Here is a 5740-nt window from a genome sequence, read left to right as displayed (position 1 = left end):
TTTGATAGTAGAAACAATATTTTTAAATGAAAATATTTAAAGCTTTGAAATTCTTGTTTATAAACCAAAATACATAATATTATCAATATTTTGTAAGACAAAGTTTATAATATGTGTTACACAGAAGAAATGTGCTTTATACATAGACAAGAATATAGAGACTAAAAGTATACATGAGCACTGTACAGTGTTAAATATTATATTTTTATTGCTCTCAATTTTAATTTATTTAAATGGTCCCTAAATTTTATTAACTAATTCACTTAATATTACCACAAAGTCAATTTAGAAGTTTAGAAAATGCATGTAGGTGGATATTCAAAAGCAATAAAATAACTGCTAATATTAAGAAACTGTCAAAAAAAAAGCAAGAACATTTCAAAACTTTACACAGTTAATATAAGTGGATTAGCTCTGTGTTGTTGTTACGTGCTGTTGAGTCATCTCTGCCTCATAGTGACTCTATGCACAGCAGAACGAAACACTGCCTGGTCCTAAGCCAGCTCCATGATTTTGCTATATTTGAGGCCATCGCTGCTGCCACTGTGTCAGTCCATCTCATTGAGGGCCTTACCCTCTTTCCTTAACCTTCCACCTTACCAAGCATGACATCCTTCTCCAGGGAATGGACTCTTCTGACAACATGGCCAAAGTATGTGAGATGAAGTCTGCCCATTCTCACCTCCCAGGAGCATTCTGGCTGCACTTCCTCCAGGACAAATCTGTTAGTTCTTTTAGCAGTCCATGGTACTTTCAGCATTCTTCACCAACACCACAGCTCAAAAGCATCAATTCTTCTTTGGTCTTCCTTACTCATTGTCCAGCTCTCACATGCATAAGAGGTAATTGAAAATACCACGGTTTGTGTCAGGTGCACCTTAGTCCTCAAGGAAACATCTTTGCTCTTCAGCCCTTGAAAGAGGTCCTTTCCAGCCAATTTGCCCAGCTCTATACATCATCTGATGTCCTGACTGCTGCTTCCATTGGCATTGATTGATCATATGGCACCTCCTGAAATGGATGAAGATCTACCAGTTCTTTTTGGTACAGTGACTCTGTATACTCCTTCCATCTTCTTTTGGTGTTTCTTGCATCATTCAATATTTCGGCCATAGAAACTTCCAATATTGCAACTCAAGGCTAAAATGTTTTCCTTAGTTCTTTCAGCTTGAGAAATACCATGCATGTTCTTCCTTTTGGTTTTCTAACTCCACATCTTAGCACATTTCATTATAGTAATTGCCTTGTCTGTTCAAGCTGCTCTTTGAAATCTTCTGTTTAGCTCTTTTTTCTTGTCATTTCTTCCATTTGCTTTAGCTACTCTTCACTCAAGAGCAAGTTTCAGAGTCTCTTCTGACATCCATTTTGGTCTTTTCTTTCTTTCTTGTATTTGTAGTGGCTTCTTGCTTTCTTCATGGATGATGCTCTTGATGTCATCCCATAATTCTTCTGGTTTTCGGTCACTGGTGTTCAATATATCAAATCTATTCTTGAGATGGTCTCTAAATTCAGGAGGGATATAGTCAAGGTTATATTTTGGCTCTTGTGGACTTAATTGTCTTCAACTTCAAGTTGAACTTGCATATGAGCAGTTGATGGTCTGTTCCACAATCAGCTCCTGGCCTTCTTTTGGCTGAAGGTATTGAGCTTTTCCATCTCCTCTTGCCACAGATGTAGTCAATCTGACTCCTGTGTACTCCATCTGGTGAAGTCCATGTGTATAGCCACTACTTGTGTTGTTGAAAAAAGGTATCTGCAGTGAATAAGTTGTTGGTCTTGCAAAATTCCATCATGCGATCTCCAGCATTATTTCTGTCACAAAGGCCAAATCTTCCAACAACTGGTGATTCTTCTTTGTTTCCAACTTTTGCATTCCAATCACCAGTGATAAGCAGCACATCTTGATTGTTCAGCCAATTTCAGACTGTAAAAGTTGATAAAAGTCTTCAAATTTCCTTTGGCTTTGGTGGTTGGTGAGTAAATTTGAATAATAATAGTATTAATGGGTCTTCCTTGTAGATGTATGGATTTTATCCTATCACTGACAGTATTGTACTTCAGGACAGATCTTGAAACATCCTTTGTGATGATGAATGCCACCCCATTCCTCTTCAATTTGTCATTCCTGGCATAGTAGATCATAGGATTGTCTGATTCAAAATGCCCAAAGCCTGTTCATTTCAGCTCACTAATGCCTAGTATATCAATCTTTATGCATTCCATTTCATTTTTGACAACTTCCAATTTTCCTAGATTCATACTTTGTACATTCCATGTTCCAATTATTAATAGATGTTTGCAGCTGTTTCTCTTCAATTTGCATCATGCCATGTCAGCACAAGGAGGTCCAGAAAGACTTACTTTATCCATATCATTAAGGCTGGTTCTACTCTGATGAGGCAGCTCTTTCCCAGTCTTATTTTGAGTGCCTTCTGACCCAAGGGGCTCATCTTCCTGCACTGTGTCGGACTGTGTTTCCAAGCTATTCATAAAGTTGCCCAGTAATGTATCAGACAGTGTTTCTCTGCTGTCATAAGGTTTTCCCTGGCCAATTTTTGAGAAGTGGATGGTCTCTTCCTTCTTCCTAGTCTGTCTTAGTTTGTAAGCTGCATTGAAACCTGTACACCATGTGCAACTTTGCTGATGTCTGAAACACCAGTGCCACAGCCTCAAGCCTCACAGCAACATACAAGCCCAACAGGATGACAAACTGATGGACAAGTTTGTCTCCCTTAGCTGTTGGAAACCTCTGCACCCTCCCCTTACCTAATTCCTACCTGGAACCTGCCATTTTGTGGTCCCTGGCTGCTCCCTCCCTTTCCTGGCTCTAGGGGGCTTGGGGTCTAGCCTTGCCTCCCTCCCCTTTACCTGGATCCTGCCATTCCTGAGGTCTCCTACCTCTCCTGCTCCCTCCCTTTCCTGGCTCTAGGGAGCTTGGGGATAAGCTCTATACATTCACATGATGTGTAATATTATCTAAATTTTATATGGAAGAATGAATTTAAATTATAAATTTATTTATAATAATTATTTAAATTATATATCAATGTAGTTGTGTACCTATGTTTAGATTTGCATTATTTTAAAATAATAGAATAGGTAGTAATTACTTATTTGACCAATAGAACAAGTGAAGGATTTTAGATAGTTCCATACTATTTTTTTGTTGTTGTTGTTAAAACAAAAATACAAAGTTTTAAATTAATTAATATGCCATGTTTGCATTTTTATTTCTTGCTGTGGCAAAATCAGGAAAAAAGGGTAGCCATATATTTGGTTTTTTATTATTTTTATTGTGATTTGGCTCAAAGTCTACAGAGCAAATTCATTTTCCATACAGCAGTTCATACACATTTTGTTTCACAACATTGGCTGTAATTCCTCGCAGTGTAACAACTCTCTCCCCAATATAGTAGCCATATTTTAATCCAAATTCACAAAACAATTTATTACTAGGTTTACTAGGATTAGGAGTATCAGTAAAATTAAATTAAAATTTAACTCTCTTGTTTTTATTTTACCAAGTTACATTAAAACTCTCAAAAGTTTGGTACTAAAGGGTTTCTTCCAAACTTTTAAAATTATAACTAAGTCTTTTTTTTTTTTTTTGATCATTATTTACCTTTTTACAAAGTAAAGGGATTGAGGTCTGGAGTCTCTTGTGTTTATTTGTAATCAAACTTAAATTGTTTGTTTGTTTGTTTCTCTTGAGAGTTTTTGAGACCCTGAGAGATTTGCAGTGGACTCATGTTCTTCTGATGTTCTTTCTTCATTTGAAAAGCAGTTCCTGGCTTGCTTCTAGGTACTGATAGAGATTGAATATCTGCCATGGGACACCAAGGCATCAAGCAACACAAACTGCCTATCATGAACTGGAAGTTATCTGATCCATCAATTAAAAACTGAATGTGCCTAACAGAAATCCATCTTGGACTGAACAGGTCCAGCATGCACAAGTAAGCTGCTTAAGTAGATGGTTCAGTAAATGCTCCAACTTCTTTGCCACCTCTCCTTCACTTCATACCTATGGCCTCATAGGGAATCCTTGAGACAAGTGAGTAGAGGAAGAAAATTCATGGGCCTGCATCTGCACACTAAGCTGGCCCCAGACCAGAGAGAATGGCTTCTGTACCACAACCTCACTCAGCTGTGGTTTCAAAGGGATGAAAGGAAATCTCTCCGGTGGTCAGAACTTCAAGCAGAATAGTCATCCACTTTGTTGGGAAGGAGAGAAGGCTTGAGGTATTGATTCGTTGGCTGCATCTAACAACTTGGCCACCTGGTCAGGGACTCAAAAAAAAAAATGAAATTGGTAGAAAGAAAGTCTGGGAAGGAGCTGTGTAAAATGAGCAGAGTGTCAAGATATATGTGTCCCATCTAAATGCCCTTTGAAAGTTTGCAGTTTTCTAAACTCAGAGTATCAGATTTGACACAAACCTACTGTGTGCAGAGCATCCCCTTGGGCTGCTCCACATCATCCTGTGGGACTTAAGAATAAGGGGAGTAGTGCCTAAGGCATTTGACTGCTAGCCAGAAGTCTGGCGGTTCAAACCCACCAGCCACTCCATGGAAGGAAGATTGGGCAATCTACTTCCATATGATACCACCTTGAAAACCCAAGGAGGGGTCGCTATGAGCCGGATCCAGCTAGACAGCAGTGACTTTGGTTTTGGTTTTTATGCAAATGTGAAGTTCATGCTGCCTGCTGTGCCATGAATAATAAAGTCCTTTTTCTCTGTAAAAATGCCATGGTGGATGTGTCTGATCTCCTTTAACTTCATGAGGGGAAGAGAAAATCACCATCAGCATCAGCCCAATGCTGATTCCCATGAAACAGAGGTCAAATATATCTCCTCTCTGCAACCATTTCACCAATTCTGACACCAGCCATCCCTCCCACAACACACTCTACTTCCCTGCTGGGTTAGATAATTCATTCCAAATGCCACAGAGAACTCACAGACAGTACTTATGAGTATGGTGTTTATTAGGGAAGAAACAAGTTACTATTCAGGATCAGAAACAATTCAGGATACAGTTCTTTGATCAGGACAGCTTCTTCTCAGCTATGTTAGTAGGCAGACCTCTCTCTGGTCCTCAGTCCCTCATGTCTCTTGAGCCATCCTGGCCTCTGCCCTGCTCAGGTAAGTCTTTAGCTCCACCAATAAATGTCCAGCAGTACCCCACTCTGCCAATAAGTCTTGGCCTGAAGTCACTCATTCTCTAGCTCTATGGGTCAGCAAGTCTAGCTCTGCTGACAAGTGCCTGGAGGCATCCCACTCTGCCAGCACACTTCCTGCCCAAAGGTACTCAGTTCTCTCGCTCTGTGGGTCAAGAAGCCTACCACCACACTGTCTCCTGCCAGTCTTCTGCTTCTGCTGCCTCTGCTGCCACTGTTTCTGTTACTGCTTCTCACCATTTCTCACCATCTCTGGTGTTACAACTCTCTCCCTCTGCCTACTAGGTCCAAGAGGTTCCCAGCACAGGGATCCTAGGACCAAAGGATCCATTCCACTCCCATCTCTTCTTCTTGGTGGTGGTGAAGTACCCCACTTTCCTCCTCTGGGATGGCTTATTTTAAGCCTACTGGGATAGCAAAACTGACCAATCCCCTCAACATTCCATACACCTTATTTGCATTATCCTACACCCACAAGGTGGGAGCTCTGGTAACGTAGTGCCTAAGGCACTTTACTGCTAACCAGAAGGCTGGTGGTTCAAACCCACCAGCCACTCCTCA

Source organism: Orycteropus afer, unplaced genomic scaffold (genome assembly GCF_000298275.1).
Source record: "Orycteropus afer afer isolate SDZICR_OR568_19922 unplaced genomic scaffold, OryAfe1.0 scaffold00193, whole genome shotgun sequence".
In the NCBI taxonomy this organism is placed as follows: Eukaryota; Metazoa; Chordata; class Mammalia; order Tubulidentata; family Orycteropodidae; genus Orycteropus; species Orycteropus afer.
The sequence above is the reverse complement of the archived record's forward strand: the minus strand, read 5'-3'. Positions refer to the sequence as shown.